The sequence below is a fragment of the Camelus dromedarius genome, chromosome 12 (assembly GCF_036321535.1).
Source record: "Camelus dromedarius isolate mCamDro1 chromosome 12, mCamDro1.pat, whole genome shotgun sequence".
Lineage (NCBI taxonomy): Eukaryota > Metazoa > Chordata > Mammalia > Artiodactyla > Camelidae > Camelus > Camelus dromedarius.
In genome coordinates this window covers 51,234,619-51,250,110 of record NC_087447.1, presented here as the reverse complement: position 1 = coordinate 51,250,110, position 15,492 = coordinate 51,234,619, and the positions used below count along the sequence as shown (strand labels likewise).

The 15,492-nt window shown below is 37.8% G+C and overlaps 1 protein-coding gene across 2 annotated transcripts in view; it reads left to right on the top strand.

Moving 5' to 3' along the window:
• PAK1 (p21 (RAC1) activated kinase 1) overlaps positions 1–15,492 on the top strand; it is a 122,679-nt gene that overhangs the window by 19,883 nt on the left and 87,304 nt on the right. The window lies entirely within an intron of this gene.

Genomic DNA, 15,492 nt, shown 5'->3' with positions numbered 1-15,492 from the left:
AGTTTTTCCTTTGTAAAATTGGGACAATGGTAGCTTCCTTGCAGAGTTGTTTTGAGGACATTAGCATACGTAAGGTATTCAAAATGTTACCTGGCACATAATAGGTGTTCAGTATTTGAGATCTCAGATGACTTAAGTCTGTCTTCTGAGAACTGTTCTTTAAAGGCTTAACATAGATACAGCAGAACTTGTTCTGTGTCTTTAAAACTATTTTGTAGAGTTTGACTCATAGGCTGTAGGTAGGGTCAGTTATGGGCTTTGCTGTTACTTAGTCAGGTTTCCATTCCAAATTACAGTGGCCCATGGTCAGGCTCTTCTACCCAGGGAAGGGCCTCTGGAGATGACAGGCTCTGAATGTGGTGAATTGATTGAAGAAGAGGTGGAGGAAGCTTGGTGGCTGGGAAACTTGGCGAGAAGAATGGAAATGGGAAAAGTAATGCTATTTTGGTCATCACTGCCAGCAGCCGCAGAATATCAGTACGTGAGGACCTTAGTGGTGAAACCTTTTTTCATTATGATCTCAGTCTCTGACACTAGTGCTTCAAAGTCTTGGGACCATATCTAACTCCTCTGTTGCTCCAACTCTTGACCTACAGTAGGTATGCAGTATATTTTTTATTGAAAGAATGACTCTCTGAAATGGAGAACTGCTGTGGCCCATAGGGGTCTGTAAATCCCTGGTGGCCCCAATCTCTCATTATAGCTCTACCTTGCAGAGATATTTATATTTAACCAGATTTTTCTAGTCTTTAACCTTAAGCATTTGTAGGATTTCAGGTCTTGGGTTTTTTAAGCTTTCCTCTACTGCTGACTTCCTTTTGCAATCTTGGTCAGGCCAGACAACTATTTTCTTCAACCCTAGTCATTGTGTGGCTCCTGCCAGGTTCCTCTTTCTGGTTTTTAGTGTTGGGATGGGGTTTGTGGTTCTAATGTGCAAAGAGCTGGGGAACATGAGATCTTCATGGTCAGGCAGACAGCATTTCTTCTAAGCCTCCAGGATTACGGGAAAGCATAATGCTGGGTAGGTTCTCTCTTCTTCCACGAAAGGGATAGTCTCATATAAGTCATTAATTCATTAATGCATAGTAAGCATGTATACTATGGATCCCACATTCTTCTGGGTGCTTTAGCTACATTATCTTACCAAATACTAGCAAATAACCTTTTGAGTTATGCTGATGATATTACCCTCAGTTTCACAGGGAAGGAATATGGAGTTTAGATAAAGGAAATCGCTTGCCTTAGCTAGCAAAGGGTAGATCCAGGGTTTGAACCCTTTATGACTCAAAGATAATCACTGATTGCCATGTTTGTCTTCTTTACTAGAACAGGAGCTTCTTGAAGGCAATGGTCTTATTTGATTCAAATCTGTTTCCTGTTCTCAGCACTAGAACTGAAATAGAATACTTTTTTTTGAATATTTAATACACTGGAAAGTCACAGACTCAGAGAGTAGGGTGGTTGGGATGAGATATTGAGAAACTGTTTCCTAGTCTATGTTATTTGCCTGGAGAGAACCCCCGTTCCTCAAGGTGAGTTCTTTATAACTCATGGGATCAAAAAGGAAAGCATTATTCACTCTGTAAATCCATTTGAGTAACTAACACAAACATTATGATGGTTCAAAGAATTTATAATCTCATTGGGAAAATAACACCTCCTTCATTGTTTTGTCTTCAGGAAAATTGAGATAATACAAGTAAAAGAGTGTGCCTGAAGTGTAAATGTCTGTTAAATTGTTTTAGGTCTAGCTTTCCCTGCCCTATCCCTTCTTTGGTTTAGTTTCACTGTACAGTGAGATGTTGAACTGGAAGACCTCTGTGGCTCCTACCACTCAGACATTTAGATAATGGTCTTGCAGCTGTTCTATTGTTTACTTTCTCCATTAACATAGTAACAGATAATTGATGCCTCTGATGTTCTGCAGTCTTGTTGCCCCTCTTTCTTTAAGCTCACTGTCTAGTTTCCCTTAAAGCCTATTGCCTGCTTTAGTTTAGTTTTCTTTTTTATGCTGTTTCTGTGTGAGCTGGTGTTCCCTTTTGAGATTGAACTGAATTGTGTAAGGCTTCAGGAGGTGGTGGAAGCACCTTCCTCAAACCTGGTTGCACCAAAAGCCCATCAAGCCAAGTCCTGTCCCCAGAGAGGAAGAGAAAGCCTGGTTCCTTAGCTAGTAGATAAGAGTTTCTTCGTTGAGCTTTCTGGGCTAATTTGACCCCTTAAAGAAGAGACATTTCCTTTTAAATTCCAAATTCTTTGCTCTGTATGTGACTAGTATTCCTAGGCTGTTTCTGTGTCAGTCTTTAATTTTCATCCACATTCTTAAGTCTGACGCTTGAATCATACAAAATAAATTCAAGCTCTCCTCCACATTACAATCCTTTATAATCATAATGGTGATTTTTATTTCTGTTCTTTTCTGGTAAATATTTTCTTCAAGATTTTCTTAAATGATTGCCTATCCTTCCCTCTCATACCAGTTTTCTCTCCACAAAAAATTCCTATGGGTAGGCTCTTCTTTATGCTGATCTTCTGCTCCTTTGTAACCCATTCACTTCTTCTCTAAGTTTTCTCACTGTTGCTTAAATAAGCCATTTGTTCTCTTTCATGTCTCCCTAACTTGTTTTTCGTAGTTCGTTTTGTTTAAGATGTTTTCCTTTGCTTGCTGTACTTCTACTCAACAACCTTCAAGGCCAAGTTCAAATGTCTATGTCTCTGATACCGTCTGTGAAACTCTCCTGTTTCAGACAGAAGTAATATCCCCTTTTTTCAGTGTTTATGTGATACTTTGTTCCAATGGCTATGGCAGCATTTATTGTATTGTATTTATTTGTACTGTGTTGTATTGTAATTATTCATTCATCTATCCTGTCTCACTCTAAACACTTCCTCAAAACAATCAGCCCTTCTAAGGTTGGAAGTACCTGATATTTAGCAGATGATCAGTAAAAGAAGAAACTAACATTTATTGAATGCCTTATTGCTGTGCAAAGTTGCCTTATGGATACTCTCAATCCTTACAGCAGGTTTCTCATTATGCCCATTTTACATATGAAGTAATTGAGGCCCAGAGAGATTAGGATTCAGAGGACTGGGATTCAAATCGATTTGCTGATTCCAAAGCTTGAGCTGTATTTAGAAGTATTCTGACTCTTAGTTCAGTATACTTTCTGTGCACATCAGAAGAACACAAATTGAGTATATAGTTATGTTTAATTAAGTGGTGGACAAGAGTTCAAATGGGAGTAGGGTGTGAATAGCTGTGGCACTCACATTATTGCTGTGTGTTAAGAAATGGCCTTAGATTCATAAATGCCTTAATTGGTTCTGTGGGCAGTCCTGTAATTTGGCATTTAAAAATGAGTCTGTTGTAGCTGGTTGACAGATGTAACAACACCTACCTTTGGGCATGTTCTGTTCTAAAAAGGAATGAAAAACTGCCTCTCTCACCCATTATAGACAAGGAGGATGAGCTCAGCTTTGACCTGAAACAGTGTGAGTGCTTTTGAAATCTTTCATTTCCAGGCTTTGTCATATTTTTGTCAAGTGCTGGTAACTTACATCTTCAGAGCTATAGAATCAGATAATTGGAACATGAATTGGAATATGGGGTTCTTACCCCCACTGTCTGAACAGCCTAAGCTCTCACCAGGGAGAGCCTAGACACAAAGGACTTTTTTTGGAGTTGGTGTAGGATGGCAAAAAGTAGACCTTGGGAAATACCTCTGCCTTCTTGTTTTGTGACATGGACTATTTGAGTTATCCTATTAGTCTCTGAAGTCTGACTAATAGCAAATGTATTACAGAAAGGTAACAAAAATATGAAGACCTGGCTTTAAGCTTTTGTTAGCTCTATATGATTTTTGAGCAAGTGATTTATGCTTCCTAGGCCTATTCCTTTATGTGTTTTAATCTAGTTATTCTTTCCAGGGGATGTGACCCTGCTGTCAGGTACCACATATCTCTACTGCCTGGGGACCATGCAAGGCTCTAGGTTACAGCTTCTTTTGCCCTCCTTCTCCTCCTCCTCCTGCTTTTTTTGTTACAAATCCTCCATTCACTATGGATAGTCTAAAAGTTTGTTGAACTCTCTCGTTTTCTGATGTCCCCTCACCCATTCCCTTCTTTGTTTAGATTTATACCTTTTTTTTTTATATCTTTACTGTCATTTTAGTGTGATTTTTGGGTGAGAACATAAGTTAAATGTGTTTTCAATCTGCAAAATTTAACTAGAAGTAAATTCAAAGGAAGTTAAAGGACAGAAAGTGAAGTTGCATTTGTATTTGGAGTTGCAAAAATTTCACCATGAGAGTAAGTGAGAGGATAGACCTTCCTGGGAGATGTCCTGGATTCAAATCTTGGCTTCGTCATCTGCTAGGTATATGGCTTTGGACAAATTACCTCCATAAGCCTCATTTTTGGGATTGAAATTTTTTTTGGAAAGAGAAGAGATATACCAGAATTTGCTTTAACATAGGAGTTAAAACATGAGTTTGCTTAGCAGACTGTGGGACCTTGATCAAATCCTTTCCTCTTTTTGGGCCTCAGTTTCCCTCTCTGTAAAATGAGGAAGTTGGCTGGGTGCCCTCTAAGGTCTTTTTACCATTGCTGTTCTAAGCAGTCTGAGATTTTCCTGATTCCTGAAGAGCACTGGTCATTTAATTCTAACTTCTAGCTCCTTGTTTAGAATGATTAAGGCCTAGGACTTTAGACAAACAGGATTGAGTGTTCTAAAGTCTGTCTGTATCTGCCTACCATACCAGCCGGAGCATGATACTTGAACAAAAAAGAATCCCAATGTACAAACCTGTGGCTTTTAGAAAATAAATACACAGTAAATAGGCAGCTATTTGAAAATATTTCACCTGTTTTCCTTTTCCTTATGGGATTGAAACAAGCTAGAATAACTGAAGTCTTAGCATGGGAAAGAGCAGCTTTTTGCAGCTGTAATTATTGTGTGTCTGCTGTAGCAGGAGAGAGAGACACTACTGTAACATAAAGTGATGAATGTATAGTAGAGGGATATACGAATTATTAACTCAGCAAAAAGGGGGAAAGGAGGGGAACAAGCAATAAAGACTCCGTAGAGGAGGTGACACTGAGTGTGAAAGAATGAACAGAAGTTCATCAGTTTGAAAATGTGTTGCTGTCTTTCTATGTTGCTCTGCCATTTCTCTGGACTTAAGCACAACCTAGAGGACTCCTTTAGGAAGTCATTGGAGCCTATGGGAACTGAGAAGTTCTTTGGAAGTCTGAGTTAGTGTTTTTCTGATGCTGACTTGGACTTCTCTTTATACTAGTGGCGACATGGAACAAGATACTTGGCCAGACTGTTGTTCTTAGTCTGTTTGAGGTTTGGGTACTATTAATACATGTATGTCAGTTAAGCAGAAAGCTATGTCTGCCCCTCTGAGAGCTACTGGAGTGAATTTCTGAGAACTGTTTGAAATCCCAGGATAACAGGAAGTAGAGGTCTTTAGGATTTAACCTATTTTAGGTACCCCAGTGTTTAAATTTCTTAAAGTATATCGCCAATATATTTTTCCTTTTGACTAAAAGTTGACTCTATTTTGACTTTGCTACTCTTTGTTTTTTGATTGTTAGACACCTAAGCTTCTTAGTACACATAGACCAGAATAGCCTAGAATAGAGATAATGAGTATAACATTTTTACTGCATGAACTTCAAATATTATTTATTTATATGCTACATGCTGTGCTAGACCCTAGGTATGCAAAGATGAATAATATCCAGTTCTTCTCTTGAAGAAATTCATGGTGTAGTGGCAAAGAAAGAGAAAATAATACTTCAGGAACTGTTTATTGAGCATGTGCTGTGACCTGTGATAAACACTGGGGATGAATGGGGATCTCAACCCTTGATGTGCTTGTGCCTAGTGGTGGGTTGGTGGTGAGAAGGAGCCTTGTAAACCAATAGCTAATATGATGGCCAAGGGAGAATGTTACATTTACCATACAAGAGAGAGAAATGATATTGTGTATATTGAAGAAAGTATCACTTCAGGATTGCACGAGATGATCTGGAAGCTCTTTCCCAGTCCCAAACAGTACATGATTCTATGATTCTGTGAATTTTTTATTTATGGATACTAGAGAGTATGTGGTATTATCTATATAAAAAGCTCATGAAGAAGAGTATTGATTTTAAAATAGTTAACTCCAATGTGACAGAATTATGGAAGTAGAAAAAGTGATTTTCTGGTCATCAAATTCTGAAAGAACCAGCAGTGTTTGTTGAACATTTTCCAGAACATAATCAAGTGAGCAAATGTTTCCTGAATATCTTTTCCAGGGTCAGTCTTTCTCTGAGTGGTAGATGATACAAAAAAGAACTATAGAATGGTGTTCCTGCCCTTGAGAGGCTTTGATTTCATTAGGAATGTAGGATGCATGTGCTAAAAAATTAAATAGTTCTGCTAAATAAACTGGGTACAAACTTTTAAGAATTTAAAGGAAGGTAGATGATTAGTTTCCTGTGTCTGCTGCAGCAGAGTCACATAAGCTGGTTGACTTAGAATGACAGAAAATTACAGTCTTACAGTTTTGGAAACCAGAAGTCTGAAATCAAGCTGTTGGTAAGGCCATGCTGCCCCTGAAAGTAGAAGGGAAGGATCTGTTCCAGTCGTTTCCCTAGCTCCTGGTAGTCTCAAACATTCCTTGGCTTGTTAATGCATGTCTTATCCCTATATCTCTTCACAGTGTTCTCTCTGTGTGTGTCTGTCTCTTGGGTCAAATTTTCCACTTTTTATAGGGACACCAGTTGTATTGGATTAGGGCTCACCCTGATGATGTCATTTTAACTTGATTACTTCTGTAAAGACTCTATTTCCAAATAAAATCACAATCTGATGTACTGGGCATTGGGACTGTTTCGGGGGAGACACAATATAAACCCGTAGCAATGGATTTGATGGTTAAAGAAAGAAGTTGATCAGGGAAGATTTGAATTAACAGAGAGAAGTGGAGATACTGTGAGACAAGTCTTTGCGGTATCCTAACCCTCATTAGAGGATGCTCCAGCAAATTCATCTTGGTGGAACCAGGGATTTCTGAGATCCCCAAGCAGAGGCATTTAAAGAGAAAAGATTACTTAAATTTTTTTCTTAGTTGTTTTGTTCACAGTATACTATTGTGGGCAGCTTTTCTTTTTCTATAAGCAATTTTATTGCCATACACCATGTAAGCAGTCTTGACCATTAAGATGCTGATTGCAAAGAACTATAGAAATGATTCCTGAAGTTAATATATAGAAATCTGTTGCATTTCTATACTCTAATAACAAAATACCAGAAAGAGAAATTAAGGAAATAACCCCATTTGCCATCACATCAAAAAGAATGAAATACCTAGGAATGAACCTACCTTGGGAGGAAAAAGACCTGTACTCTGAAAACTATAAGATGCTGATGAAAAAAACTGAAGACAACACAAAGAGATGGAAAGATATACTGTGTTTTTAGGATGGAAGAATCAATATTGTTAAAATGATCATACTACCCAAGGAGGTCTACAGATTCAGTGCAATCCCTATCAAATTACCAATGGCATTTTTCACAGAACTGGAACAAAAATTTTTTTTAATGTGTATGGAAACACAAAAGACCCTGAGTAGCCACAACAATCTTGAGAAAGAAGAACAAAGCTGGAGGAATCACATTCCCTTACTTCAGACTATCCTACAAAGCTACAGTAATCAAAACAGTATGATACTGGCCTGAAACAGATACATAGATCAGTGGAACAGGATGGAAAGCCCAGAAATAAAACCAGTTATGGTCAGTTAATCTACAACAAAGTAGGCAAGCATATACAATAGAGAAAAGACAGTCTTTTCAATAAATGGTTCTGGGAAAATTGGACAGCTGCATGTAAAAGAATAAAATTAGAACATTGTCTAACACCATGTACAAAAATAAACTCTAAATGGATTAAAGACCCAAGTATATAAGACCAGATACTATAAAACTACTAGGGGAAAACATAGGCAGAACACTTTTTTACATAAATCACAGCTATATATATTTATTTTTAGATCTGTCTCCTGAAATAATGGAAACAAAAGCAAAAATAAACAAATAGGACCTAATTAAACTTAAAAGGTCTTGCACAGCAAAGGAAACCTAGGGAATGGAAGACAAAAGGAAAAAGCCCATGGAATAGGAGAAAATATGCAAATGATGTGACCAACAAGGGATTAATTTCCAAAATATACAAACAGTTCACACAGCTCAATATCAAAAAAAAAAAAAAAAAAAAAAAGCAAACAATAAAAAAAATGGGCAGAAGACCTGAACAGACATTTCTCCAAAGAAGACATACAGATGGCAAACAGGCTTATGAAACAATGCTGAACATCACTAATTGTTAGAGAAATGGAAATCAAAACTACAATGAGGTATCACTTCACATTGATCAGAATGGCCATCCTTAAAAAATCTACAAATAACAAATGCTAGAGACGGTGTGGAGAAAAGGGAATCCTCCTACACTGTTGGTGGGAATGTAAATTGGTACAGCCACTGTAGAAAACAGTATGGAGGTTTATCAGAAAACTAAAAATGGGAACTACCATATGACCCAACAGTCCCAGTCCTGGGTATATATCTGGAAAGGATGAAAGCTCTAATTCAAAAAGATACATGCACTCCAGTGTTCATAGCAACACTATTTACAGTAGCCAAGACACGTGAGCAACCTAAATGTCCATCGATGGATGAATGGATAAAGAAGACGTGGTATATACACACAATGGAATATTAGCCATAAAGAAAGATGAAATAATGCCATTTGCAGCAACATGGATGGACCTAGAGATTATCATACTAAGTGAAGTAAGTCAGAGAGAGACAAAATCATATGTTATCACTTATATGAGAAATCTAAAAAAATCATATAAATGAACTTATTTACAAAGCAGAAATAGACTCACTGACATAGAAAACAAACTTATGTTACCAAAGGGGAAAGGGAGGAGATAAGTTAGGAAATTTGGGATTAACAGATATACATACACTGCAATATATAAAATAAACAAAAGGACCTACTGTATAGATGCACAGGGACCTATATTCAAGTCAATTATCTTCTTATAACCTGTGATGGGAGAGAATCTGAAAAAGAATGTGTATATATTTTTATATGTATATAAAACTGAATCACTTTCCTGTGTACCTGAAATACTGTAAATCAAATGTACGTCAATAAATTTAAAAAATAGAACAGCAATAAGCAAGCTAAAAATGATGTGATTGCATAGTGCATAAGAATTTAGGGGGAGGGTATAGCTCAAGTGGTAGAGTGCATGCTTAGCATGCAGGAGGTCCTGGGTTCAGTCCCCAGTACCTCTGCTTAAAATAAATACATAAACCTAATTACCTCCCCGCCCTGAAAATGTATTCTAATTTTTAGGAATTAAATTGTTTTAATTTGGATAGTTATTTATAATAATAGAAGATATTTTGCTTTGGAAATGTAGTGAATTTACCAAAATTCTCACTCAGAGAATTTCACATTAGAAACTGAAGGTGGATCATGACATTTCTTAACCTCTGACTCTTGGGGTTAGGGCAGTAATTCTTGAGAGTGGCCACTCCTAGAAGGCTTAAAAATATGTTGATACTCAGATCTCACCTGGGACCAAATATATTTAAAAAAATTTTTTTGAGGGTGGGGTTATTTAGGGGGCCCAGATGTGTTTTTTAAAAGCTCTCCAGGTTTGCATATCTAGTTGTAGCTCACTGGATTAGGGGGATAAGAAGGAAACTGGTTTCTTGTCCTTGCTGTGACCTTTGGGCATTCCCTTAAACTTTTGAGTCACCTCTGAGAATAAAGAAATCTAGGTATGTTACCTCTGGCAGGTTGGCATGTACCAGCTATTTAATAACCAAGTTACTGGAAATCTTTTTGAGTCTCAGTTTTCTCATTTATAGAATGGAGATTATTGAAATTACCTTCCAGGATTACTGTGACAGTCAAATAATTGCAGGTACTTCAGAATGCTTTGTAGATTCCAAAGCACTATGCAAATGTGAGGGTTTTAAAAATTTTCAGTGACAGGTAACTTGTCCAAGGTATTAAAACTGCCTTGGTGCCCTAGGCAGGACCAGACTCCACATCTCCAGAGTCTTTTTACTTTACCATTAACTTGAAAAGTGATTTTTCTTCCATTCTTGTTCATTTTTTCAGTTCTTTTATTAAGTTGTGCCTCTTTGTCTTCTGTATTGGATACTTTCAGGCTCCTTGGTGTAGTGAACAGCTTATTTGTGTATTGGAAAGAACATGGTCTTTGGAGTTGCATGGATATGAGTTTGAATCCTAGCTCCATTACTAACCAAATCATTTTAACCTCTCCAAATATCAGTTTCTCTGTAGGTTAAATGGAGTATTAAATGAGAAAATAACGTGAAAGCACTTAACACTATGCTTGACATGTAGTATCAAGCACTGGTAATTTTTTCTTATTGTCATTATGAGAGGCACTGATAGAAGAGGATGCTTTTAACACAGTTGGATAAATGGTACAGAAGAGGTCTTTCCATTTGACTTCACGGAGCAGAGTCATCTCCTTTTGGTTACTGTTGGGAGTGGGCTTGGTGTTACCTTCCAGAGTCTTTGTAACAACTTTAATTTGAATAGTTCCAGACTATTTTAAAGATGCTTTTACAAACTACTCTCATTTAATCCTCATAATACTCTGCAAGGAAAATGTCCCTATATATTTAATAAGGAAATCTCAGCGAAGAGAGATGAAGTGACTTATAACTGGTCACCTTATGAGTAAGCAATAAAGACACTTACTGTTTCAGGGGAAGCACCAACCCTTGAGGCCTTGGGTTCTGTTTTAGTTGGACTTTTGGTTTCATAACAGGGGCTTTGTGATGTAAACCCAGGAAACCTTAGTTTTGTGGTTGTATTAGTTATCTATTGCTGTGTAAATAAATTGCCTATAAAATTTATTTTTTATTTTATTCCTCATGTAGTTTCTAAGGGTGAGGAATCTTAGCGTGGCCAGGCTGAGTGGTCCTGGCTCAGTGTCTAGTGAGGTTACAGTCAAGCTGTTATGCAGGGCTGCAATTATCTGGAGGCTCAACTGGGCCTAGAGGATCCCCTTCCACACTTACTCATCTGGTTTTTGGCCAGCCTCAGTTTCTTGCTGGCTGTTAACTGGCTTCAGTTCCTTGCCATGTGGCCTCTCCATACAGCTTACAGTAGTACATCAGCTGAATTCCCCACAATGGGTAATCAGAGAAAGGCAAGAACAACCAAAACAGAAGGTGCAGTGTTTTTTATAATCTGATTTCAGAAATGACTTGCAATCACTTATTCTTTTGATCACACAGACTGACCCTTCTACCAAGTAGGAAAGGATACACAAGGGTGCAAATACCAGGAGGCAGGGATCATTGGGTACTGTCTTGGAGGCTGACTACCACAGTTGTAGAGAATCTTTGAGGCCAAGTTATATACATCATTTATTAAGGAGTTAACCTTGATACATAGGTGTTGATTATATTCCATGTTTCAGGCATGATGGGTTCTAGGAGAATTCCTATATGTCATTAAGGGATGGTTTCTCAGGACACAGTGAGCAGGGAATCCATCAGAAGTCTCCTGAGTCTCATTTATCTACTATAAATCTTTCTAAGTTGGTAATATAATCATGCATGTTTTTACAGATAGTCAGATACTTTACTGAGGGTTTAGTAGCATGAGAGGATCTCTTTGCCATTGGGTGCTACCTGGTGAAATTGTCCCTGAAAGTCTGAGCATTTTGATTCTTTTACATGTGGAGAAAATTAGGTGAGGGAACTATACAGGCTTCCACACTTAGTGCTTTTAAAAATGCTTTCACATTCATTTTCATGTGATCATCCCAAAGTAGTAATGTGATGATATTGGAAATCGACTGCCCTTTAAGTTAATACATCTGAATTTGACTTTCAGCTTTAGCACTGACTATGTGATCTTGACAAAGTCATTTTCTCTTTCTGGACCCCAGTTTCCTTAAGTGTAACATGGAGGTGTTAATCTAGAGTCTCAGAGTTTTGAAGTGTAACCTCACAGGATATTAGGGTGAGATTGAGAAGTGGGAAGATGCTGAGGAAGTGGAACTTCCCCACCTCCTTTTCAGCCAGAGCATTTCTACTTTTTATCTGTTTAAACATTCATGTTTCTGTAAGATTTGATTGGAAGAAGAGGTTGACATTCTTTTTAAAAATCTTGGAATCATTGGATTGAGTAATCTCAAAGGATGTCTCTGTGTTAAGAAAGGGGTTGATTTTTCTGATGCCATTAGGTAAGCATTTGCCTCAAGGGTGCTGGAGTACCCTCCTGTCTACATTTCTACATATAGAACAGTGGACCTAGATGTCTCCTATGACGTCTGCTCTGTAAGACATTGCTCCCTAGCAGAGCAGTGGACCCAGATGTCTCCTAGAAACCTAGACTTTTTTCTCATCCTTTCCTCTTTAGATTTTTTTTAAAACCAGTGTTGGGATTGGTGGGCATTCATTGCTGGTGGCTGCATCTCCCATCTCTAAGGGGTGTAGCTTCTTCGGGTATCAGGATCTAGATCTAGAGGAGTGAAGGCTTTCTTTGGAAAGGTAGAGGTCATGGAACACACTTCCTAGAACAGAAAGGGGCTGAGTGAGTCAGCAACAAGTGGGAAGGGCTGGTTTTCTAAGTTGGCTTCTGCTTCCTTTGAATTATTTTGATGTAAATAAATTTTTCCTGGCCTTTTATTTATCCCCAAACCCATCAATCTTTTGTAGATTAAACTAATGGAGTGGGTAGACATGGGAGGTATTGAGATGAATTTTGCTTCCAGTGTCTGGAAGGGCTCTTATGTTTTGGTGACTCCAACACTTTGTTATTTTCCTGTTCATTGAAGAAAGCAGATCTTTGCCAGCTGATTGAAGCTGGTCTCTAGCTGTCTTTTCCCTATTCTCTGCTCTCTTACTTTTTAGGTCAATGTTCTTTTTGGAGTGGCAGCTTGGAAATGAATTGTTTAGTGGGAAAAGAACTGGACTTAGAATCCGTAGCTTTGAATGAAATTCTAGTTCTCCTATTTACCTGTGTGACTGTGGACAGTTTCTTAACCTTTCTCAGTTTGTTCCCTCATATGTAAACTAGAGTTGCTGAGATGATTAAAGGAGATAAGCATGGAAAGTACTGCATCTGCCCTATAATGTGTACTTACTAATTGCTGAGTCTTTGTTATTATTTTTGTACTTATCTCTTTGAGAATTTAGGATAGATGCTAATTAATTTATAAAAATACTATTTTCTGTTAGAATAACAAAATCAATACTGGAAGAAATTTTACAGATCATCTTATATATTCATTTTACAGTTAGTACATTTTATAATTGGAATTGTTTGGGTTCAGAGTGAAGCCACGAATGGCTCAAGATCACCCAGTGATAGCATCAGGGACTCAGTTTATAACACCTGATTCTCCAATCATGGGAGTATCAGACTAGTCTGGGTGCCGGGGGCTAGATCAGTTATTCACACTAGGTTCCTAACTTCATGGTTTGAGTGCCATTAATATGTGTGCCCTGAGAAACCAGTGGCTGCTTTGAGTTTGCATATTGCTAGGTAGAGCCAATCTTACAACTTCCTACTCTCCTGAGAAGTATCCCTTGGGGTGGACCTGGGCCCATGTAGATATTCCTGGTGGGTCTTTCCTTGACAATTTAACCCCTCCTTTCTTCTTCATAAACTAAAAACAAATCTTGAAAAGAGGAGGAAATTATAGCCATGATGTCCCTGGGAGTAAATGAGGTCGTGTGCTGGGATGGAAACACAGAAAGAGGGAAGGAGAATGGAAAATAAAAGTCCTTGGGTATTTTTTTGCCCTCCAGAATCTGCTAAGTGCTACTCTTTCTGTTGTTGTGTGAAAAGAGAATAGTAGAATTTTAAGACTGAAATTTCTCTTAGAGGGCATCTAACACATTTACCCCCTGTTTAACTTCCTTTTGCAAAATTCCTCTTAAGTATTTCTCCACTATCTGCTTGCATACTTTCATGATGGAGAGCTGTCTACTGCTAGAGACAGTTATTCTCATGATTTGATATTTTGGTCCTTAAAACTGAAATCTACTTCTCTGTGACTTCACTTGCCTCTCACATGGGGAAGTTTAGGCTCAGGCAGAAGAAATGGTGCATGTCTGGCCATTGAGTGTACATCTTCCTTTCCATCTCCAGCTAAGGGGATCAGGCACGACAGAGACCCAGGAGCTCAGTTCTGGAGCTTCAAATTTATTCTTGTGTCTTTGTGGGTGAATGGTTCTTATTAAAATTTTTTATTCTTTTTCATGGACTTCCTGAAATTATTAGTACTAGCATCATTAGAATTTATTGTTATTAGAATTTATTAGTACTAGAAAGAAATTTGTTGGTCTTATGGTCTGTTTTCATCATCATTTTATAGATTAGTAACTGAGTCCCAGAGAGGTAAAGACATTTGCCCAAAGTCACACACAGAAATTCTATAACAGAACTGGGATTAGGACCCTGGTCTCTTGGTAGCCAGTCCTGGATGTCTTTTTCAGCTCTTCTAGAGAAGCTGTTACCAAACTCTAAAACTTTTTTTAAGTGCCATGTGGCTGTGCACCTTGAGATTTCTATTGGGAGAGGCAGCATCAGCTAAAAATTACATGGATTTCCATCTAAAAATATGCCATTTTTCAACATCGTAAGAGAAGGTAGAAGGGTTCCATCCACAAATATTTATAAAGCACCTATTGGAGCTCATGCACGAAATTCTTGAAAATTTCAACTTCAGGGCACAACTCAGAAATCTTTATTTTGTGAAGCTTCCAAACTGTTCCTTCCCCTGACCCCCTTCCTTCATGGAAATATTCCTCATTATAGAACTTTGCATGCTGCATAGGCAATATGATGTGGTGAAAAGAATATTAACATTGGCTTCAAACAAGCAAACCTATGTGGGATCTTGGTTCCTATAATTCATGTAAAGTGCTTATCAGAGTTGTCACACAAGAAGGGTTCCTGAAGTTTTGGCTCCTGTTACTGTAATTATTTTTATTGTTACTCATGTCTTATTTCTCCGTTTAATCTAGGAACTTTCAAGGGCAATGTTTTTTATTAAGCACTAAGTCATAACCCATGGATTGTGAATTTAATATAGTATCCTAGAGCAGCTTTTTAAAAAAGTTTTAAAAAGTCGAATATAATACATCAGAAACAATAGAAAATACTGCATAGGGAAGAATAAGAATTGTCTTTTGAAATTTTTGTCTCAATTTTATATTTATAGGTGTGTCTATGTGCACATGTGCATGTGTGTGCGTGTGTGTCCTGGGTCTCCGTGTGAATTGTATTTTTGTTGTAGGTTGTAGTCAAACAGTTTGAAAAACTCTGCTTTAGGGAATAGACTGCTATTTATATCTTTTATTCACAGGACCTAGCACAGAGCCTGGAACAAATCTGATGCACACGTAACTAAGAA